Raw genomic sequence first — 24,925 nt, 5'->3', positions numbered from 1 at the left:
TGACTCTGGAACAAAAGCAAAAATTGAAACAAGTTTTCTTGGATTTCCAAGATCTCTTTGCGGTAGACTCATATGACTGTGGTCGCACTGACATCCACACAACAACAATCCCCACGGACCCTGGCATGACTCCTGTGTTTGTGAAGCAATATCGCTTGCCTCTCGCATCAATGGAGTCCCTTACTGAAATAATTAAGAACCTTGAGTCCCGGGGAATAATCCGTCCAGTCCACAGCACCTTCAATAATCCGGTGCTGGGAATATTGAAGCCAAACGGCCAGTGGAGACTCTGCGCCGACCTCAGGGAGCTCAACAAACGGGTCCATACTTCCCGATGGCCTCTGCCCTACATTGACCGAGGGCTGGCCCAGATCCAGGGGTCACAGGTATTCACTGCAATAGACCTGACCAATGGATACTGGACCCTGCCTGTCAGCAGGGAGGACCAATACAAGCTGGCTTTTACCTTTGGGGGCCAGCAGTACACATGGACCCGGACTCCCTTCGGATACCTTAACTCCGGTAATGAGTTTAACATTTTCCTACATAAGGCCATGCCCGACCTAGGTGCGAGGGGTAACCTGGCTTATGCAGATGATGTCCTCATCAAAAGTTCATCTGTGGAGGAACACATAGCGGAGATCCGTTATGTTCTGACCCAGTTGAGGGCCGCCGGAGCAAAACTTTCCTTTCAGAAAGCACAGTGGTGCAGAACCCGTGTTAATTTCTTGGGGCATGAGATTACTCCTCAGGGTCTCTGTCCCCAGGAAAAGAAAGTGGAAGCACTTCAGAAACTGAAAGACCCCACAACTCTGCGGGAACTAAGGAGCCTCCTTGGACTGATGAATTACAGCAGAAAGTTCATTGAGGGCTACGCAGAGATCACCAGACCCCTGATTCATCTCTTGAAGGGGGGGGTCAAGTGGGAATGGGGTCCAGAACAAGCCGAGGCAGTAAAACAACTCAAAAGAAGCCTCTCACAAGCGCCCTGCCTAGCTTACCCTGTCAGAAACAAGGAGTTCTTCCTGGAGACGGGGTTCTCTAATACGTGCTTGACAGCAGTATTATACCAAAAGCATGACAAGGTCAATAAAGTAATCTCCTATGCGAGCAAAACTTTATCCTCTGTGGAGGAAAAATTCAACGATTGTGAGAAGGCACTCCTGGCAACGGTGTGGGCATTGAAGAATTACCGCCCGTTTATCCAGGGGGATCACATCATAGTGGAGACTCCACACCAGCCTCTGCAATATCTCCAAAGTGACAGAATCCGGGCCGGAAATGTGAGTAATTCCCGAATTACTTCCTGGATTCTGTCAATGCAAGGCTTTCCTGTGGAGGTCAGATATGGCCAAAACAAGAAGAGTCCCCTCGCGCAAGGTCTGGCTGACTTGCATGATTGTGCCAGAGAAAACTGTCTCGAGGACGAAAGTCTAAAAATAAAGGACAACATGGAGGCATACCTTAATTCCCCACACAAAGTCTTTGAAGAAGACAAGTGTGAGGGAATGCCCACTTTCTATGTGGATGGATGCTCTTACCATGTTGACAACAACGGGGAGAAAGAACTGGTGGCCGGCGTAGGGAATGCATGGGTGAATGAGTCCCCAGAACCCTCCGCTGGATACAAAATTGGTCCCCGAAGTAGTCAGGTGGCAGAATTGATGGCGGTGCATCAGGCCATCCTCACTGCTGTCCAGCATCAACTCCACGAACTGGTCATAATCACAGATTCGGATTATGTACGGAACGGGTTCGTGGAGCACCTGGTTAATTGGAAAACCAGAGGCATGTTATGTTCTAACAACAAACCCTTGAAACATGGGAAGTTGATCCAAAACATTGACGATCTGGTCACCTCGAATGAGATGACCATCTATTGGAAAAAGATCAAGGGTCATTCCAAAGAAGAGGGACCAGACAAAACTGGAAATGACTTAGCTGATCAGCTGGCCAAAACCGGGGCCATCCAAGGGGATTTAATTGAGATTGAGTCCCTGTTGGGGGAAATCCAGGTCACTGCTATCACTAGGTCCCAGACAAATGCTCACAACGACCTTTCAATTGCACAATGGAGTAAGGAGACCCCTGATGCTGATTTGATTACAGCTCAGAAGGGGGATCCAATTATTGGTAAGTTTTACCAGTATATTGAGGACCCTGAGAACTTTCCCCTGACGGATACCGATTACATTGGGAAAGAGGACCTAAGGGTGTTGATGAAATGTCCAAAAATGTTCCGGATACATGACGGTTTGCTGGTAAGGAAATCCAAAGCTGGCCACGATCAGTGGGTGGTTCCTACCTAATTCCGAAGCCTGATGTTAAGTCACGCCCATGATGCGGCCACCGCCGGTCATAGGGGTTTTCACACAACATTGGAAATCTTAAGAGAGGTTGCATACTGGCCACACATGGGGCAGGACCTCGACCAATACTTGAAGGGGTGTCTTGTGTGTGCACAATTTCAGCCATCATCCCTCACGCACCGTGCGCCTCTCCAAAAGAGGGGGATGACACTGCCATGGTCAGATTTACAAATCGACTTTGTAGGCCCCGTGATTCGCTCTGCTAGGGGGAATAAGTACATGTTGACTGTGACATGCTTGTTTACCAAGTGGGTGGAATGTCTCCCAGCCCCAAATTGCAAGGCAGAAACGGCAGCCGCCTTGATGATTAACCACATCTTTTCCCGTTTTGGTCTACCTCAAAGGATTGAGTCAGACAGAGGTAGCCACTTCACCAGTGAAGTGATGACAAAGATGTGGGAGATACTGGGGGTCAAAAGGAAGTTGCATATTGCTTACCGGCCAGCTTCTTCTGGGGCAGTAGAGAGATATAACCGAACCATTGTGAGCATATTAAAGAAGTTTGTGGCAGATTCTGGGCCAAGTTGGGATATCCGATTACCTCTGGTCCTAATGGCCATCAGATCTACCCCTTCATCTGCAACCAAAATGTCACCATTTGAGTTGATGACTGGGCGCAAGATGGTGCTTCCTCAGCATTTGCTCTACAGGACCCAAGAGCAGACACTGATAAATGCCTCCACAACTCATGAGTATGTGGAGAATTTAAGGAAACACCTTCAACATGCTTTTGCTTATGCTCAGCGGAATCTAGAATGATCAGCTGATAGCATGAAGACCCACTATGACCTGAAGACTTCCAGGAAGGAATATCAGGTGGGGGACCGGATCTCTCTATACAATTTCCAAAGGAACCAGGCAAAACAGCGAAAAGTTTTGCCTACATGGAAGGGACCCTTTGAGATTATAGACAAAATCTCCCCTGTGGCCTACAAGATCCGCATCCCCAAAGGCGGTTTGGCAGAGGGGGAAGACAAGTGGGTCCACATAAACCAGTTGAAGTGTTGCCATCCCAGGCACACTCTGCAACAACTGGAGGAATCCTCTGGAATCCTAGAGGGTACTGTCTCAGATTAATTCAGTTCTAACTTAAAATATCCTACATATCGCCTATCAAATTCTGAGTTTCTCAATGTGGGTGTTTTCGTTTTTGAATGCAAAAAGAAATGTGCATGTTCATATGTTGTGACTATAAATTTATATGCCACCCCACTATATCAATGGTGGGGGAGAAATGTCTATGAATAGGTATTGCCGCTCTTCCTTTGTCGTCCTAGGAGAAAGAAAACCTGGAGACGGGCCAAGGAGGACGATCCGGAGACCGGGAGCAGAGACGCAAGGGGCCCAGTGTACCGCCCAATACTCCCATCAGGACCGGTGAGGAGAACCGATCGATCCGACCGGATGGAGGAAAAGATGCTGAACTGTGCCATCTATTGGAAGAAGATGAGGAAACATCCCAGGTCTTGCGAGTCCCATCAGTGAAACAGAATGGCCATCGCAAGAGGGGGGCTTGTGGGATGTTTTTATCCACGCATCCAAGCCCTACCTCAAAACTGTGCAGTACTGACATGGAAAACATCATGATGGCCAGAGCTTCCCAGAAAATGCCCAGGGAAATGCATGAAGAATAGGCTGCCACCCATTTTTGCCGATGTTATGGTCACAGAAGGGCACTGCCTAAAACCACCATTGGACTACCCACACAGTAGCCTGAAACCATTGGGAATGGCAATGCTGATTGCCAAAAGCAACCTAGAATTGTGGGGAATTCATTTTCTTAAATCCCAAAAATGGGTGCATTACCAGTACTCACCACTATCAGAAAGCCGGTGTTTTAAAACAACACCAGACTTTTTTCTCTTTTTGTGTAAAACTGAATAAATGAACCCAAAGCAGGCCAAAGAAAGACTTACTGAGAGGTGGATCCAATGTAAAGTTATATTCTGAAGTGACTTGAAGGTTTATACAAGACTGGCTGAGCTGTGGATTTCAGCAGTTTAAGTAAATTTGGACTGAAAGACACTAAAAATCTAAATGTTTAAAAGAAATGAGTGACCTACTTTTGAGTGTCACATAGGTTGCAATTGTTTAAATGTCATAGTTTTAAACTTAGAATCAGCATTCTAGCTGCATATGTAAAATGGTTAGTTTTATTTGAATGCAGAAAACTGGGTAACTAAAAGTGACATTAGCTGGGGCCTGCCTTAAGGAACTGAATTCTGCCCACCAGCTACCCCCGACAGGAGATGAGACTTGCACTACAGCTGTGTTCCCAGGCCAGCTGCCTTTTGCTGTTCCCACCAAAAGGGATCTGACACTTTTCTGATTGAATTACCTGGGCTCTGCAGGAAATTGAACAAAGCCCTGTCCTGACTCAGGCAAATGTTTTATTGGTGGGAGTCGTAAATGTGGTTTCCTCCTGGAAGGAAAGGGGAGGAGCACTGCATGTGAGAGCAAGCTGGCTTGGCAGAAGCTGGGAGGGGGAGAAACTGGAGACAGAGGCTGAGCTTGAAGAAAGTGGAAAGACTGGTTTCTGTACCATGTGACCTGAAAAGACACACCCCTGTAGCCAGAATATGGTTTTAGTAAAAGATGAATAACTCATAGTACGGACTTGTCGTAATTATTTAAATGATACCATAATTCTTGTGATTTTTCTGCCCACATTTTAAGAGGTTTTTAGAACCGGTGGCATGATCTGCGGGCAAGCTAGCAGTTAAGAGGGTATTACTTAAAATGTATGCATGTTAAAAGTCTGATACTTCATCAATTAATGCCTGCATGCCTTGCACACATTTGGGTAAATTTGAGTAAGAATCTGATATTGGTAACTTGACCAAAAAGTGAAATATGTTGCCATTTCTCAATGCAAGCTCTCAGGAAGAGCAGATTTGGACAGGGTATACCTCCTGTGATATGTGATGGGTGCATGTAATTTTAAACAAATGTGTACCTGTGCAAATATGTCTTTTGGGTCAAAATATAGATTGTGTGTAATTTGACAGGGGTGGGTTCTCTGTATCATAAAACCTACAGCATCACTCTGACTCACAGTTCATTCCCCCAATCAAGGGGAAGAGGAGGAAGTGGCCAATGACAAGTGGAGAGGGGTAGGGCCTAGGAAGCTAGCCTCTCCACCCATTTTCAAAACACATAAAAGCAGACAGTCAGGACAGATAGGGACATTCAATTCCATTTGCTGCGGAGCATGCTGCCGGACCATACAACATCCAGAGATCCAGACTTCAAATTCATCAATCTCCAGAATCCAGAGAGAGCTGACCCAGACCGCTGTTAGCAGAACCAGAGAGCTGACCCAGATCACTGTGAAGAGACCCAGACCAGACCGGAGTCCAGTCCAAAACCTGACCAGATCCGTGGCGAGGCCTAATTCAAAAATATATTGTGAGTACCTAGCATAACTGTGCAGAACCAACCTCTTAGTTAAAATAATATAATTCAATCTATTTTAATCTAAGTAGAACTGCCTCCTAACTGTCACCTGTCATTTTGCAAAGCTGTCACCTGTCATTTCTAGTTGCTAGCTGTCACTTGTCACTTTGAACTTTTAAAGTTTCAAATCTGAAAAACAACCTTTACCATATCGCTCATATCTCTGTGACCGTTTGTCTTAGAGACTTGCAGTAACTTTCCTCTGAAAGCTGGGAATCTTGGCTTTTCAACGAACCTAGAACCGCTTTCCTATTCCATACACTTGTGCCGCAATCGCGAAACACGCACTCGCGAATTTACCGCGATTTGCAAATTTCTCCACGTGTGAAAACAGCAGTTTCCTTGCTAAAAATTTGTTTGCCTCTTAAGAACCATCCCTGAATCATTGCTAGAGTGAGCCTGGACTAATATTAACTTGATACCACTCACCCTGAACCTCTAGAGGGAATTAAAAGCATTTTTGCATATTTTTCACTTCATTGCCAGCACATATAAAAGCATTTTAGCACATTTTCCAATATAGTGCAATCACATATAAAAGCATTTTGGGCCTGTGTTTCAAACTTCTGTAGTCTAAGCTTGCTGGGGTGAACTGAATTACATTTGATTGCATTTCTGAGAACTGTGTGCTTTCCTTCCATTTCCTTGCATTGCATAAAGGGGGGAGGGGATTGCCAGAGAAAAGTGATTACATTGTTTTGTTGAAATCATATTGAGTATTTTCTGTACTGCATTTCATTCCACATTGCATCCATTTGAAACCATCAAAGTATTGTTGCTATCTTATCCATCCTATAACCACTCATCATTGATTATAAAGAAGTGTGCTAGTGCCAGACTATCCATTATTGATTACTGCTCAGATTCAGTGTGATATTCAATTATTAATTTATTATAAAGTGTGATATATATATATATTGTTTAAATTATCAAATAAACCTTTTAAACTTGCAAAACAGAACTACTTCTTGGCTCAGTGGGGTCAGGGGGATTCCAAGAGAGGGGTGTTATATAGGGGTAGTCATCCAGAACGCATGAACTGGACATAAAGATATATCAATAAGGGTTTCCATTCAGTATCCCAGACTAGGCATTGACTTAGCTGTAGTGTTGAATTGGATCCTCTTACAATTCTTTGTGATCAGGATTATAATAACACAATGTAAGAAGACAGCAAAGAAAGCAGTGGGAATGAAGATCATGATCGATGTTGAGTCAGGGTTTGGACCCAAGGAATTGACAGATGAAGAGATCAGAAAATATGTAGAGGGCAACATCTTAGCACCTGAGGGAACAAGGTTCCTGCATCCAAGAAATCACATGAAGTATGTGGGACGATAGATTTTCTGTAATCCAAAGGGACAGTGCAGTCACATGACCTGGAGTGTTGTTGAACATGTAAAATCAGCAGGATCCCTGAAGGAAGTAGCAGAAATCTGGACTCCAAAGAAGAGTGGTCGATGAATCAAACAGAGGGGGGAGTATAGAGGAGCAGATGAATGCCTCTGCAGGAAGTCCTGCACCCATTCTGCCTATATGTTGGAAGCCGGAAATTGCGACATGCCCATCGCCAGTAATGGTGCCTATTCCACAAAGAGACTTTGAGACAAGGTATCAGTTGAGAAAACCCTATGTGATGTGCCCTTGCAGATATGATAATCTCTTGGAGAAGGTCCCCAAAGGAATATGAAGATGAGAAGAAAAGAGGCTGGTAACGTCACAAGAAATAAGAGTAATGCACTGAGAAAACTGGTTGAAGAAGAAGATGCACAGACCTTATAGAATCTGATTCCGAAGTAAAGAATCGAGTAGACTTTCATATGCCGAATGAAGATTGCACGTGTGTAGAGCACTGCAGAAAATGCAAGCCACTTTATAACTGTACAAATACTGTAACGCACGTAGGTTAAGGAATCATAAAGAAATCGTAAAGGCTGGCTATACGTAGTGAATAGACTGCAGGCAGTACCACCATTATATAGAATTCTGGGCATTGGTATCATATATTTAGTAAGCTCAGACCCGTGAAGAAAGATCCGAGCGCTGTGTGTCTCAATAAGAAAACAGCTGACGATTGAGGAAAGGCCTGCAATAGCTGTCTGGCCTGGTGTCAAAGGATGGAGCAGCCAAGAACCGGTTATCAATCCTTGAAGAACAGTGGACGTGAGAAGCTGAATCAGCCCTTGTTAAGGTGCAAGAAAGAACACCACGAGTGTCAAGTTTATTAATTCAAGACAATTAAATGCTGCAAAACAGGCCGAAATACAGTCTCTTGTCACGTGATTCAAGGAGGAAAATAGGAGTGGATGTGCAGACCTGAGCTACAATAAGGATGCGCCTATACTCCTTTTTATTCTCAGGAGCAGTGATACCTTGCAAGGCCAAGTTCAAAGACAATCTGAATGGCAGAAGGCATGAGCGATGAGAAATGTAGGGCTAATTGGGTGGGGACACACGGTCAAGTTCACCCACCAGCACTTGGGGTACTAGCTTATGTGCTGCTAGCGAGCCGAATGTTCCAGAGGACAAGAGCGTGCCAACCAATTGTAGAAGGCCATATAATGAAGGGCCTTATAGTTTTGGAGCTAATGGTGTACCAGGTATCTAGTAACTGATGAGGGTCACTTGCACTAGGGGTGGGCATAAGATGTCCACCTGACTGTAGAGACCCAATAACAACCCAATCCCTTAAAGAAAGTATACTTAGATGTTCCCCTTGAACCTATCACAATCCCACATAGGTTTTCTAATTTTGCCACGTAGAATGACGTCACTTATGACAAATCTTTAGTAATTAAGTGTGCTTTTTATGCAAAATGATTGAGAGCATGATTGAACGTCCTTTGATGTCTGTTGTAACTCCCTGTTTTAGACAAATGAAAATAAAACAGTCGGAGGAGACATTTTGTCAAACTTCCTGAGTCGATCTTATTATTTAGTGTAAGAGTTTTTCTGCATCCCCATCCTTGTATGACGTGTTACTGATTTAAAAGGGACCATCTGTGGGTTCAGAGGTTTGCATCTAATCTTTGAGGATGGGACAATGGGATGATAGAAGTAATTAACGCAAATGGAGGAAGAATCCCCAATCAACTCAACTGTGGCAAACTTAAACATCCCAAGCTTCGCTCTAAACAAGCCATTGTGGAAATAATTAGGGGATTCTATGCTTTGCAAATTGAAGCATCTACTCGCTCTTCGAGGAAATTGTTTAGAGTCTTGTACAACTTGAAAGTTCTCTGTCCCAACATTAATAGCATACTACAGTCCCTTTTAAGGTGTGATCAAATTCAATCCTTCATTCAAGGGAAGATCCATAAGATTAGAGGATAGCTCTTCATAGCTCTCTCATGAGTATATCCAGAGAGAGAACTTTCAATAGTACGCTTTGCTCCATTGGCTCTTATTGGCCAGGACCCAGATGTTGAACTAACTGAATTCAATCAGCTCTCCTTTATGTGACTAAATCCTTTCTAGCAACAGTGAAACCTATCAATCTCTCTACTAAAGCTTTAGCAATTTTTCTGCAATTCACTCTTGCAGGACACTGCATTAAGAATGAATCCAATATAAACACATTGGGATTCATCTTAGACTCCACCCTTTCTTTAAACCCCTAGATAAATAAGGTGCTCACTGTTCGTAATTTTGATTTGATGTGCGTCAAACAGATTAGACCATTACTATGTGAAAGTCATTGCTCTACCATTGCACTGACCATCATTGGTTCCCTGTTGGATATTGCAATGCCCTTTATGCCGGCGTAACTGAAGTACAAGAAGTACAACATAGGTACTGTTTTGAGAAAGCTACATTGGTTACCTTAAAGGGACAGGGTTGCTTTTAAGCTCCTTACTATCACACATAAATCGCTATTTGGATAAGCCTCACTTCATGTTAAGATCGCTTGACGTGGCACGCCTCCTCTTGGCCACTAAAATCCGTCTCTCGCTATCCAACAACCCTTAACTGTTTCAGGCTTTCCAAAGGCCTTCCCAATTCCAGTGCGGCCACAGCGAACAATCTTTGGAATCTTCCTTAGGATATCCATTGTAGCAATAAAATGTAGATCTCTAGGAAAAGTGAATACACCTCCCTATTTGAACTCTTCCTTTCTAGTTCTACGTCCTTTTCTATTCTATGGTCTGCTAAATGAGAGCTGTGATGCTGCTGGGTTGTAGCGTAGCCACAATTATTACATTTATGTGTACATTTGTGGCATTATTTTGTTCGTTAAAGGCGATTACTAGTGCCAATGGATTTGCAATTGGAAAAATATATACCACTGGCAGTAATGTCCTTTTAGTTAATTAATCTTTTATAAGGTGCTTAAAGCTGGGGACCAGGATTTGAACCTCTGTAGCTTTGAATTGTCTTGCTTCCAAGACAGGGACGTTGCTCCCGAGTTATTCTCCCGCCTACAGTTTCTACTTCTGTAATTCCTATTGTACTTCCAGTGTAAACTACTACTTAATACCCAAACGGTTCGTTGAAAAGTAATTCTCAGGTAACGGGTCAGGGTCATATCTTTTGTATTCAGCCCCAACTAAGCACCACAATAGATGTGGGTGGTTATGATCCTGACTAAATCAGGAAAAGTCTGCTAGACCCCTACAAATGAAATGTACCAAAAGAATGCCTTTCTTGAAATGCATATAATTGTAATTGTTGTTATTTATAACGTGCTTAATACTCAGAGGTTTATAAGCGCAGACCCGGGGACCGAACCTGTGCTGCTTTGCATCGTCTTGTTTCCATGACTGCGTTGCCCCTGAGCTATCCTCCAGAGAATAAACTCCAAGTATGCAGATTGGTATATTGACTCTACAGTTTGTACATGACTGAACATTCCCATATATGTACATAGGAAGGAAAGGCACTTTTGCTAGTCTGCACACCTCCAAACAAAATCTACGAATATACTGAGGTACTGTTACTACATGTGGGTGGTCCCTAGAGTACTGTCTCAGACAGGACCAACATCACCCCGATTCAGGATCAAGCGCAGGACTGGGCGATCCATATGCAGCCCTTTGCGTGAGGAGCAGGCACATGCTTTTCTAAAGCATGTTATGTTAAGGGGCATGTATTTCCTTGCAATGGTTTGCACAAGATGAGAGACTGGGGAAAGACAATTATATATCAAATCAACCATTTTCAGAATTCATATATACATAGACTGCCAGGAAATGCAAACTGAATTTTTCCCAACAAACATGACAATGTTCATCTTGTTACTCTTTCAATATATTACAAAAATTGTATTGTTCATCAATGTGTACCACCATACACCATTATTTACAAAGATCTAGTTGGACCTCCAGTTGATTCAGGAAACGAATTAAAGAAAAAATGATAGGTTTATAAACGCTGTTCATCAGTCTAACCCATAAATTCTCCAGACTGTCTTCAGATTGTAGATTCACAAACTTTAAGAATATATCTGAACGTAACCCTCTAAAATTAATGCATTCCAGATGTTTCAATGATTCCTTTTCCTCACCACACCCTGGGAATCGACAATGCCTCATAGAGGTGCCTATCACTTCATTTGTCCAATACCTTACCCGTTCACGTGTGTGCACTTGGTTCAATTTAAATCTTAAATAAGAACCGCGTACCACATTACACGGAAAGGAGATAATATAAGGCTGATGAACTGAGCATTTTTGATCATTCAGTTCTGACTTTGCTAAATCAGCTAGATGCGTTATTGGGGTATTTATCGTAACCTTATCTTTACATTTCTTTCTGATAGCCCTCTGTTTCCCAGCCTTCCTGAGAAGACGATTATGACGGCGTGATAGGGGCATCCTTTCATCTTTTAATCGTGCCTTATCTAGTTCTTCACTTTCTATCAGGTTAGAGAGAGCTGCAGGGCTATTAGGGTGAGATACATTGCCCAAGCCAGAGCTATCATTATCCTGGCAAGCACCACCATCAATCTCTTTACTATACTGATCTTTCACAAATTGAGAGTGTATCTGGGCTTTGATTTCCTTCATGTCCTGGATATTCTCTCTCATTTCCTGTGAGAGCTCTGTAACTAAGCCAATGAAGGTTAGCATGCTCTGCATACATTTTATATTGTTTCAAAGAGTCTATTGTTGCAATCCAATAATTCTCATATAGTCTCTTTTTTACATATGCAGGATGAGTCAATAGATCCTCTTGTAGGTCATCCAAAGCAGTCAATATGCCTTTCATCCTGTTGCTGTAAGAGATTTGCTTGAATTATTACCTAGCACAGATTGTAAATCCATATACAAGGAGTTTTTCACTTGAGCAAGAATTTTAGAATAAGTGCATAGGGATCTCTATTTAAACCGGGTAGCTAATGCAATTAGCCCAAATTCATGGTGAATTACCATATTCGGTATCGACAATGCCAGGCATAAAGCTGTTTTCAGCACCCGTCCTTGAATGGTATTCAGACCTGTGTGAATATCACACAGGCACATATCAGTGGCATACAAGATAGCAGGTTCAACTTTTTTCATCATAAATTCTCACAAGGGCAATAAAGAATATTTACAACATTTTTTTAAGATCACCTTAATCTGTGACAACAGCAAACGCACATTTTCATTTAGCATCTCAGATCAATATTTAGCGAAGTATAGTTACACACATTGTAACCTAGATAGATGAGACTAGAAGGTTTTTTAACTTGGATCTCATTTATCACCCATTTGAATGGTTTCAGTTTTCTGTCAGCAGTAAATGTAAACATCAAAGTTCTTTTCTACATTAGGACTCAAGTTATGCTCCTCCGTGAAATTTGCAAATATATGCAATTTATTTTGCAGACCATATGGCGTTGCATCGAATGGTATAACATCATCAGCAAATGCGAGCCAGTGGAGCCGCGTAGATCCCAATCGGACAGCATATGAATCTGATGCAGCCCTTAGCCTTCCTATAGCAGTCAAATAAATATTGAATAGGGTCGCTGCCAGTGGTACACCCTTGTTTAAATCCTACAAACGTAGGAATATTCTCATTAATAGACCCTTATTTGGTAATCCTTACCTGAGATGATGTACCAATGTTGAGCTTTAGGGTCCACGCTATTTACTCTCAATCATCCATTTTCAACCAAAGAACATTTCTGAACACTGAACACTGTATCAAAGGCAACTGTTAAATCTATAGAGGCCATATAGATTGGAGAAGAGTTTGCGTGTTTAGTATTAGCTAATTAATGTGAGATAACAGCTGCATTTATGGAGGTCCCCATACCCCGTCGGAATCCAACCTGTGATTTGGAAAGTATCTCATTGTCAAGTATATATTTCTCCAAACACAATAGTATTAGAATTGAAAATACTTGGCTGCTGCATCAGTTAACGCAATAGGGCGATAGTTCTCTGGTCGCATAGGATCGCCCTTTTTCAAAATAGGTACTATAATTGCGTTAGCCCAAGATTCCGGAATAGAATTGGTAGCTAGGATGAGATCATATTTTAGTTTCAATATGCTAGCCCACAGGACTGGATCAGTTTTAAAAATATAAGGGGGAATACCATCTGGGACAGCACTGCTGGACGGGTTAAGTTTTCTTATAGCCCATATTATATCTGTGATAGAAAATTGGAGGACTGGTAGGCAGGCAAAGTCTGGAATATAGTATATTACATCTTTAAACTTCGTTGGCATACTGTATTTCGATTTAAAGTACTCCACCCAGACTTGTGCAGATATACAAGAGTCACCCCTGTTCTTTATAATTTCATAATACAAAAACAGGATGTGCTATATTTAATTGAATAATAGCATGATCACTTTTTTCCATTGGATGGATTCTTACATTTGATGCCAAGTGCTGACAGGACTTTGATACCCAAAAGAAATCAATCCTTGATGTAAAGTCACCACGTTTCCACATATATCAAAGACCATCATTAACAAATGGCTGAAATACCAGATCCCAGTTATTAAAAAAGCTGTCCCATCGATCACCTCTCTCACGTGAATTATGGTTGAAGGTCGAACATGCCATACCCGGTCGAAAGGTGGTATTATTATTGCAACAAGTGTTGAAATCCCCTCCTATTACAATTTCACACTCAAGATGGAAAATAATGGCCTTTTCTAGTACTGCATCCAAATCACCAAATATATATTTCTGTGAAACCTTACCAGGATTCCAGTATATGTTTATCAACAAAACAGACCATACTGGTATCTGGTGAAACCTCACTAATATTACCATCACATGATCCAGACAGAGAATCGGATTAGCACTACATGACTAAGAATTCACAATAGCAATTGCCAGCCGACCAGAGGGTCGACTCAAAAGACCTCGTTTTGCATTCACACAAAATATATCATACCCCGCAAGAGTGAAATCTGTTATTTTCATGGTCTCCTGAAAGAATACAATTTCGGGTCTTCTTGCCGGAGAACAGGGACCAAAATAGCGAACCAGGTTCTGGTGACCACACCCATTACAAGAAAATATAGATAAATTACCTTTCGAATACGGCTATGTTGATTTGGAGTCTGATGACATAGCTGTAATTGTCTTTATCAGAGGCTCTACCTAGGACCAACCTTTAATAGATACTGCCTTAGTCAGAAAATGTGTTATATTCATGCCTTGGTCAATACCATTAGCTGGTTTGCTAGTCCCGACCTCTGTTACCGGATTCTGAAAATTAAAAAACTCAAAAGCATCAGATTTAGTCTCAAACTGATATAATTCAAAACCCAACTCTAGGAGATCAGCTTTATGGAGCCATATCAGTTTTTGCACAATAGGTTAAGCCACATACGCTGTCACACCTCGGCGCTGTTCCACACTACGACCCCGTTGCTTCATACTTACCTCAGGGCCGACAGCGGAAAAGGACATCTGGCAAAACTATTGCGCTTCGCCGTTCTGTTCGGCATTCTACAGCGCCATTCTTGATGAAGTGGAGAATGCCATGGAGGCTAACGACTCCTGCACCAGCCAGAGGGTTTCGAACTACGATTCCCATGAAACCTAAGGGAATTCGTAGTCCATAACATCACGTGTGCCTCCCCTCTCTTGGCTCCACCTCCTCATTGATTTAAGCGGCTGCAGCCCGGAGGACGCTGCTTCTGTTTGAATGTTACAGCCGGCGCTTAAATTCTGTCTTTATCGCCTTGTTCCTGAAGCTCCTCTTTTCAGTTTCCAGTCTGCTCAACGGAATACTGTTTCCTTCTCCTTCATTCTGTGCTCCCGTGCACCGAACACTCTTTTGAACTAAGGACTGCCTGTCTGCTGTTTGTTACCTTCTTGCTCGCCCGTGTACTGACTTGAAGATTGTTGTAAGGACTGCCTGCCTGCTGATTCTGTTACATTCTTGCTCGCCCGTGTACCGACTTGAGGATTGTGGTAAGGACTGCCTGTCTGCTGATTCTGTTACCTTCTCGCCTGTGTACCGAATAGGAAAACTGCCCAACGGACTGCCTTAGCACTTTTTCCCAAAGTTCTAAGTATTTGTTTTTGTGCACCTTTCCCACGCACCCTAATCTCACCTGCACTCCTCCTCTCGCTTGTTCTGGAATCTTTCCATTTGGCTCCACTTAAAGGACGTTTGTTGTTATGGATTCTACCTGGTTCCGCCCTATAAGTGCACTTTGAGGACGCCTTGCAGTTGTGCACCCACCCGGATCTAGTGCGTCCCTTGTTCAGCCCGGGACTAGTTACCCAACTAACATTCCCCGTTTATTATTTTGCACTGTCGTTGTGTTCTGTATCCTGGAGTACAAGGGAACTTTGGCTTCCTAGGGTAAGACTTTCAGTGCCTTTTTCTCCTTGTTATATACATTACTCAGGATAGTTTCTAATTCCTTGTCTATAATATTTCAGGGGATATCAGGGCATTGTAATTTCAGGATCCAGGGACTGGTTTGTTCAGGTACTATTCTGTTTTATCTCCATCTATTGGTAGTTGCTGTTATTCCAAGTGATTAATCGTGTGTTGTTTCTTGCAGCTGGGTCCGTGGCGGCGTGTTTCTCCCCGCTCTTTCGGGTGATCGGTCCCTCTGTCTGGCACACCTATCAGCAGAGGGTCATATCATCAGAAAGGTCATTTTCCCTCATAGAGAGGAGGCTCGGGTGGAGGCTCCAACCCGAGCTCTTCAATCAACGCACTGCCTCGCTGGTCAGGCCTCCTGTCTTTTCTACTCCCGTTCGGTGAGTTACATACATAACTTAACATACAATAATTATTTGACTGTGTCAATGATATTCAATCAAAGTCTTTAGCTACTAAATTTCGTAAGGCAGGAATTTGATTAATGGTCTCCATAGTTAGCTGTCTATTCATGCGAGTCACACCGAGTACATCACAACAGCTTTTCCATCCAATGATAGTATTTGGAACTCAAGTTTTTTTCAAACCACTTTCTACTCCCTCCAATGTTTTTTCCAATGTCAGAGTATCTTTCATAACGGGTAATAATGACGGGACAGTACCACTGATTTCTTCAGCTGTCCCATTCTGATCATTTGTACCAGAAATTTGCAGGTTGCTGTTAACACCCCCCTTTTACCTTGCATTGACATAAATGAATTCATATCTTCAGCAGAACTGGAGCCATTTTGGAGCACCCTGAGTGATGACAATATCATCGAGTATGAATTGGTAGGGAATCAGGTTGTTGTGGCCTCGGGCTTAAAGCATTAGCACGTAAGTCTTCATTTGAAGAATTATTGTTTGGATATACACCCTGCCTATCTGTACTTACACCATTATTTAGTGTGGGAACAGCACATTTTTGTAATACTTCAACCATGGCCCCAACCTCAGGACAAGAGGTTGCAGTCCCCAAAGCTAAAATGATTTTCACCTGGGGTCTCATCTTCGCACCGTCAGCCACATCTGCATACAATCTCGCAGCAGATTGACTGGACGAAGCTGGTATGTCCAGGCGAAGAGAGGTTCCTTGTGGGGGGAGCAGCGCTGGACTGAAATGTCCCATAGCAACATGTTTAATACCATGGCTCAGGTAGAAATTTGATAGAAGGGGTTGAGCAACGGGCCCTCGTATCACCTTCTCACTAACCAAACCTGATCCGGTTTTGGTCGGTACTTCAAGATTACTACTAATGGGATCAGGACTGCCCTTTATTCCAAAAGATAGTACTTTTTGTTCCTTTGGTGTCAAATGTAGTCTGCTTTCTTCAGTGTGCTAAATCAATTACTTCCTCCTCATTCAACTTTTGATCATTCAGTTCTGACTTTGCTAAATCAGCTAGATGCGTTATTGGGGTATTTATCGTAACCTTATCTTTACATTTCTTTCTGATAGCCCTCTGTTTCCCAGCCTTCCTGAGAAGACGATTATGACGGCGTGATAGGGGCATCCTTTCATCTTTTAATCGTGCCTTATCTAGTTCTTCACTTTCTATCAGGTTAGAGAGAGCTGCAGGGCTATTAGGGTGAGATACATTGCCCAAGACAGAGCTATCATTATCCTGGCAGGCACCACCATCAATCTCTTTACTATACTGATCTTTCACAAATTGAGAGTGTATCTGGGCTTTGATTTCCTTCATGTCCTGGATATTCTCTCTCATTTCCTGTGAGAGCTCTGTAACTAAGCCAATGAAGGATAGCATCTCTTCAGATTTTCCTCCATCATTCCTTGCCACAGGAACATTAATAGTATCTCAATCACATTCCACCCCTAAGATGTCTTCAGGAGTGCACAGTAAGTCGGCCTGAGTTTGTTGGTTCATATTAAGACATTTTGTGACACAACACGCAAGGATTTTCCCTTTGAGATCCTCTTCGGAATTCATTATCCAATTGACGGCAGGTTTCCCTTGCCGTCAGAAAACCCTCTAGCTGGTTCATCTTTGCTAAAATCAGTGAATTCGAATGTTTGATGTCCCTGATTTCCAAATGGGTTACCTCATGTCCCTTGTCAAGCAGATCCAGTATTCTTATGATAACTGGAAAGGTATTATGCTCTTCCTGATCATGTATAGATGAGTCATTTTAACACATCAACGGTATTGAGGAAGACGGCAGGCCCCCTTGAGGTTCATTGCTGTCAAAATCGCCCACCCCCAGCTTTGGGGTACACAAACCAACCGAAGGTCTGTCACATTTATCTAGTTCCTCCACCACTGCTGGTGCCAGAATGGAACAGTCATCAATATGACTAGAGTGGAGCACAACCATTTTATGTCTTGGAGAAGTAGTATCAGTTACCATATCTTTGCCACCCATCTCATTCCCCAGAGATTGATCCAAAAAATGTATTTCCTTAAGTGAGTAAGTATATGCTTGTGAATTTGGCAGGAGGGTACTGGTTGCGCGACATGGTCAGTTATACTCAAGTCATTCACTGGCTCATACCCCTTAGCATTATCATCTGACTTTTGTAGGGACTTGGATTTGCTACAACAATGGGTATGCATAGATAGTTCCATTATTGAAGCTTCCCTTTCCATACCATGAGGAAGTTAGGGAGGATCAGTTAATAATATGCCACACGTCATAAGTAGCTGTTACAGCCCCACCACTGGTATTAATTACTGGTGGTACCATGCATCTTCCACTTCGCAAGACGGCCCCTGCCACCATTTTGTTTGTATTCCTTTACCTGTGTTATCGAGGCGTACAAAAAGAAGCAAATCTTATAGTCACTCACTTATCAATAAAACCTCCTTAGCTATCAGCAGGTAACTCTATAATGAGCACGTACTACTTTCTCATACAGTCCTCACCTGGTTCACTGCCCACCGCTGCTCCGCCGAACAGCCAAACAGCCACTGCACACTTGCAAGCAATTCCGGTGAGCGTGCGGTGCACATGCCCAGTTTTTGTAGCAAGTCCGACCCAATGGGAGTGTAGAGGGGCGGAGCGGCCATGGGTAGGTCTATGGGGGAACGAGAAAAAAATAGAAAAAGAGAAGCAAAGCTTCAGTGCAAAGATAGACGGAGGATGTCACAGTGAGTCATTAAATTAAAACTCCTTGCGTTCCCAAGTCAATAATTACTTTGCAGTCCAGAAATCAAAACAAATGAAGCGACGTGGGTCGCAGTCAGCCATTCTCCCTCTCACAGACGGCACTCCTTGTGAACAAAGGGCAAATTTCTCAGTCAATCTCCTCGCAACGTAGCAGCAGTATCACCAGCCACGGCACACTTGCGAGCACTTCTGGTGCGCCTGCGGTGCGCGTGCCCAGAGTTTTTGTAGCAAGTCCAACCCAATTGGAGTAGTGTATAGGGGGCGGAGCTGCCGTGGCCAGGTCTATGTGGGAGAGAAAAAGAGAAGCAAAGTTTCAGTGTAAAGATAGATGGAGGATATCACAGTGTATCAAAGTGAGCCATTAAATTAAGACTCCTAACGTTCCCAAGTCAATAATTACTTTGCAGTCCAGTAATCAAAACAAATGAAGTGACATGGTTCGCAGTCAGCCGTTCTCCCTCGCACAGAAAGCACTCCTCGCGAACAAAGGGCACCTTTCTCAGTCAATCTCCTCGCAACTTAGCAGCAGTATCACCAGCCAAACAGCCACTGCACACTTGCGAGCACTTCCGGTGCACGTGGGGTGCGCATGCCCAGAGTTTTTGTAGCAAGTCTGACCCAATGGGAATGTAGAGGGGGTGGAGCGGCTGTGGGCAGGTTTTGCAGTCCAGTAATCAAAACAAATAAAGCAACGTGGTTCGCAGTGAGCCTTTCTCCCTCTCACAGACGACACTCCTTGCGAACAATGGGCAAGTTCCTCAGTCAATCTCCTCGCAACTTAGCAGCAGTATCACCAGCCAAACAGCCACTGCATCCTTGTAAGCACTTCCGGTTATGGATAACCTGCATCCCATTAAGCTGTTGCAGGATAGGTGTGAACTTGCAGTCCCTGCCAGCAGTGGAGCAGTAGCGTTATGGATAACCTGCATCCCGTTAACTGCTGCAGGATATGTGTGAACTCCCAAACCCTACCAGCAGTGGAGCAGCAGCGTTATGGATAACCTGCAGACAGTCAAGCTGTTGCGGGATATGTGTGAGCTCCTAGTCCCTGACAGCAGTGGAGCAGCAACATTATGGATAACCTGCAGCCAGTCAAGCTGTTACTTGATATGTGTGAACTCCCAGTCCCTGCCAGCGGTGGAGCAGCAGCGTTATGGATAACCTGCATCCCGTTAACTGCTGCAGGATAGGTGTGAACGCACAGTCGCTGCCAGCAGTGGAGCTGCATCGATTACCTGTAGCCGTCTGATAAAGAGGACCAGTAGGCAAACGTCGAGGAGATTGTGACAACAGAAACATGCGGGAGGAAATCAGGTAGCTTGCCAAAATCCTAAAATTGGGAAAAAATGCATGCACTGAATACTTAATTAATCTGTGGATTATCTCCAAAACGGGAGGTGAAAAGGATGCACCACAAAGGTTCTCACACGCACACACCTATAAGGCGTACCCCAATGTTATATTTTTTTGAGTTTTAGCCACTGGAAGATCATCGACTCATTGTTGGATTTCAGACCATATTCATTTACAGCCATGTTGCAAGGAGAAACAGTAAGACACTGCCATAACGCACACAGCGAAGCATTGGGTCCCATTAGTCACATGGCAGTGCAGTAACGCCCGTAGTAGACGCCATTTATTGATTGCTGCACTGTTGCCATTGTTCCTAGTTTAGGGAGCATTGTGGATCACATGCTGGTAAAGTGTAAAGGCCATGTCCAATCTCCAACTCAAGACCAACTCAATACCATTCATGGAATGATCTTAATTGCAGCTGTGAGGCCTGTGTAGACCCGTATTGGCTGCATTAGTTGGAACGATGGCTCAGCGGGGTAAACGCTCGTTCATGTGATCTATGAAAATCTGCAGGTTCAAATCCGGGCATGGTCGACTCAGCCATTCATCCTTAATGTTTGTAAATATGTGCTAAGGATCAAAACACTATAAATGTCAAATTATTATCAGTATTAGGGTGTGGTGTGTTCCTGCAGGTCTGCACGAAAACGTACGGTCTCAAGGGAGGCATGAAAGTAACTGCCATTATGAATATGATGCATGAATAGCCATGGACCACAAAATGGCGTCCAGTATGAATTATGGTGTATGAGCTGCCTGGCATTATGGGTAGCACCATTGCTTATGAGCCAATCTCACCCAGAGGCGTGTGTTTCGCTGCCACTTTTTGGCAGACTGAAGTACTTTTAACAAGCCACCCCGCTTGCCAATCACTGTGACAATGTTATTGCCAGGCAATGTAAAATGCAGTGTTTAATAACTGAGAGTGGAGGTGCAGTTTATGCAGTATATGTTGACTGTCTCGTGTTCCTGCACTGGTCAATTGTGGGCACGTCTAGGTCCGCCTCTATTTTCCATACTCATCTCATTAATTCAACCAAAAGTACATTTTATGTACATTCTTAACATTGCTAGGTTCAGATTAACAATCCTATACAAAGTGCAATCATCATAGCTGATAAAAATGTATATATACATGCACTCAATGTGAATAACAGCAGCGAAGTTTAAAGTTAAAAGAAAAGAAAATGAAGTATTCTTGTGACCACAGCTCGCTTTGATACAGAAGAAAGAGGAAGGCATGGGATGTATTTTTCATGAGCTACCTTAAAAAGAACCCGCGCCTTGGGAAGTGCGCTGCGTCAGTGTAAGTGCGCTGATGTCCCCGGTACATCCTCTCTGGCAGCCTCGTGTGCTGAAGCGGCTCAGTGCTAATGCACAGTGGCACTTTCTGTGATTCAAAGTCACAGGCTGACCCGGCTGTGCTCAGTGACCGCGTGGTGAACTCCTCTGCTGTTCACAGGGCCTGCGCTGCGCGGCCCTGCCTCTCGCGTTCCCGTGCTTTGGGGGCAGTTCTTGCCTTTAGCGCAGCTCAGGGGCATTTCAGAGAGTGGAGCCTTTGATGGCTCTCTTCCCTAGCACTGCCTGCCGTGGGAGCGCGGCAGCGCGCCGGCGCCAGCTGACTTCTTATGTTTGTCAAAGAAGTCGCTTCACCTGTTTGTTTGTTTAGGGTCAGAGACAATTCATCAGCAGGTTGAGAGGGGACTCAGAACTTTTAATGGATTGCAGCGGGTGCATAAGGGCATTCATTGGAAGGCAGCCATTTTGAGTGTTAATTTGGCACTGTAGTGAGGACATTTTTACTTACTGGCGAGCTGCTCATAATCACACTGACTTGTCATTTGTAAAGATTTTTCTACCCCAGGCACTGCCTAGAGGGACTACCGATTGTTAGGCAAAGCTTGTAGGCAGTATCCTTTGGGACCACTGCACACAACTATGACTACAGGTGTAAGCAAAACCAACCTTTGACATAACTTTGTACTATACTTTTTTTGGTAGCAGAGCTGAGCAGCAGGCTTATCTCACACAGAGGTCTACAATCACAGGTTTTAAAATAAACTCTTACACTCAAGGTTTCTTTGCTAAATACTTATTAATGTATTTAACTGTCAGTTATAAAACATTCATAAGAAGGAGGCAATATAATCACACACAAATATACTTCAGTACTGTACACTTGAAGTTTCTGAGGTATTCAGAATACTTTGAAGGAGGAGCAAAAAGGCATAGGTTATCAGAACATAGAACGAATACAGTTATTTCTTAGGCAGTTCAGATATTTTGAGTTCACCAGAAGAGTCAATTCAATTCAATAAGCTAGGCAATCAGGCTTTCGAGCCTCCCATAGCACAGAATCAGCTATGCTCGATCTTCCGACCTACATGTTAGACCTGATAGACAAGGGCAGCACTGGTATCCTTATGCTGTTGGATCTAAGCGCGGCTTTCGACTTGGTAGATCACCAACTCCTGCAGGAAGCACTGGCTAAAACAGTTGGTTGCACGCCTAAGGCGTTGGAGTGGTTAGAATCATTTTTGAAAGACAGGATGCTAAGATCCACTGGGGTGACACGTTCTCTGAGGCTGCCCCTATCTTGTTTGGTGTCCCCCCCCCCAGGGTGCTAGTCTGTCACCGCTGCTATTTAATTTATATATAAGAAGTCTATGCAAGCTCCTGGAACAAATTGGCGTGTTCTTTACTAACTATGCCAATGACACGCAGCTCATTTTTGAACTCAAGGGAGAATACAGCATCGACAGCGCAAAAATATCAGAGGTTTATCACATTATTGACATTTGGATGCAACGTCATTGGATGTGTCTTTATAATGCGAAAACCGAACTGATGATTTTTGGGACGCAACAGGCCAGATCCAAGTTAGGGACAGAATACCAGACCTTTACTATCAAACAGGCTAAAATCCCAGTGGTGCCCCACGTAAAAGCCCCAGGGATGGTTGTGGAAGCACCAGTAGGATCCGAGGCTCAGGTTAACTACCTGCAGAAAAACCATGCCTACTACATGCGTCTCATGAGAGCCATAAGGCCATTTATTAATGAAGTGAATGGAGCAACTATAGCAAGAGCGGCCATTCTGTCACGACTTGACTACGGTAACGCCTTACTGATAGGAGCCACGAAGAGGGATATACAAAAGTGTCAGGTCATGGAAAATGACGCAGTTTGAGCTACCAAGAGAATCAAAAAAAGGGAGCATGTGACTATGGGGAGAAGATCCCTTCACTGGGTAAGAATGGGAGAGAGAGTACACTTTAAGGCGATGACCATAGTTCACAGATGACTGTATGGAGAAGCCCCAATTTGTACCTGCCTCAAAGACACCTTAGATCAGAGGATAAGGCTTATTTTAATATTCCTAGAGCTAAACGCGTGCAAGGGCGGGGGAAATCTTTCCCAGTGAAGGCAGCAAAATTCTGGAACGAATTGCCACTAACTCTACGACTAGAAGAGAACTACCTGAGTTTCAGGAAATCGTTGAAAACCCACCTCTTCCAATGATAATCTTATCTTCTCGCAGACCGCCCTCTACGGCATATAATATTATGCGAACTGAATTACCCGGACACTCCCGCGCCCTGATGCCTGCGGGCTATAGGCGCGTTATAAACAAACACATAACATAAAAAGACACTTAGTAGTGCAGGGTTATACTTATCTGTTTGTTGGTTTTGTTCTTTGTAAAGCGCCCTGATGCCCGTGGGCTGCTGACGCTATAGAAGCAAATACAAATACAAATACAAATACAAATACAAATACAAATACAAAACATAACATAGGCCAAAGTCAATGGGCTAAAGTCTTGGATAGGATAAAGCAGTTCTGGTAGATAAACGGAAAAGTCTCTGCCAAAGTTCTCAGGAATAGTTTGTAAAAAGAAGACTCATATGTTGGGTCACAAGCTAATTAAGCCTGTGAGTTGGGAAAGTTTCAAGCACTTTCACCGCGAGAGGTAAGTACTCTCAGTCTGGTTTCACTGTACCTTTCCAAATGAAGAAAAAGATGCAGCTGGAGACTTCTGTTCCTGGCAGTTCCTGCAGATCTCGCCGTTCCTGAGCCTCAGTCGTGAGGACAAGAGGGAGGACGTCGGGGGACTCCTGCACTGCACAGGGACTGGTCAAAAAGCCGGCAACTGGCAAATCTTCAATTCTGATAGCTGTAGTCAAACACACAAGCTGGTGTCCCTCTCCCTGGTTATTCGGTTTCCTGCAGCACTCTGAGGAAAATACAACCAGCTCCGAGAATGGTATCCAGTTGGCTTAGTGTCGAGTTGACTGGTCCCACCACCTCAAAGGGAAAAGACGTCCTTGCAGGGCTTCTCTGTTGAGATGAATTTAGCAATTCGGGCCTGCAGCAGGGCTTCACGGGGCAAACCAATGGTCCAGGAGTTGCAGCAGCCGTCCTCTTCAAGCTCGTCTTTGGTTCTTTCGTTCCAGTGGTCGACTCTGCCTTCCAAGCCAAGAGACTCGCCTTTTATTCAGTTCTCTCCCATTCCTTCCAGCCTGGCTGTCCCTCACCCAGCAGGGTGGCTGTCCTTGCCGGACAGTCAGCTAACCAATCACCACATAGTGCATTTGGGTCTCTTAGGAGACTAAGCACAGGGAGTTTGGCCACCTTCCTCACTTCCTGCCCACCCCAGACACTCGGGCGCCAGAGGCGGTCTTCACTCCTGAAGCCCGCCAAAGGCGAATGAACAAAGGAACCAAACTTGTTTTGGCGTGCAGACCAAAACTCTAGAAGGACCGTTCCACAAAGTAATGGTGAT

General features: G+C 43.9%; 1 long non-coding RNA gene across 1 annotated transcript in view; it reads right to left on the bottom strand.

Moving 5' to 3' along the window:
* LOC138515648 (uncharacterized) overlaps positions 1-19,747 on the bottom strand; it is a 67,229-nt gene extending 47,482 nt beyond the window's left edge. The window contains exons 1-2 of the long non-coding RNA XR_011282134.1: positions 19,185-19,747; positions 18,541-19,066 (exon numbers count right to left, since the gene is read on the bottom strand). This is a non-coding gene — a long non-coding RNA (uncharacterized lncRNA). The remainder of the gene's footprint in view (positions 1-18,540; positions 19,067-19,184) is intronic.
* Between the last annotated feature and the right edge of the window lie 5,178 nt (positions 19,748-24,925).

Source organism: Ambystoma mexicanum, chromosome 6q (genome assembly GCF_040938575.1).
Source record: "Ambystoma mexicanum isolate Mex_15411 chromosome 6q, UKY_AmexF1_1, whole genome shotgun sequence".
NCBI classification, from domain to species: domain Eukaryota; kingdom Metazoa; phylum Chordata; class Amphibia; order Caudata; family Ambystomatidae; genus Ambystoma; species Ambystoma mexicanum.
Note: the sequence above shows the minus strand (reverse complement) of the source record. Positions and strands in the feature narration are given on the sequence as shown.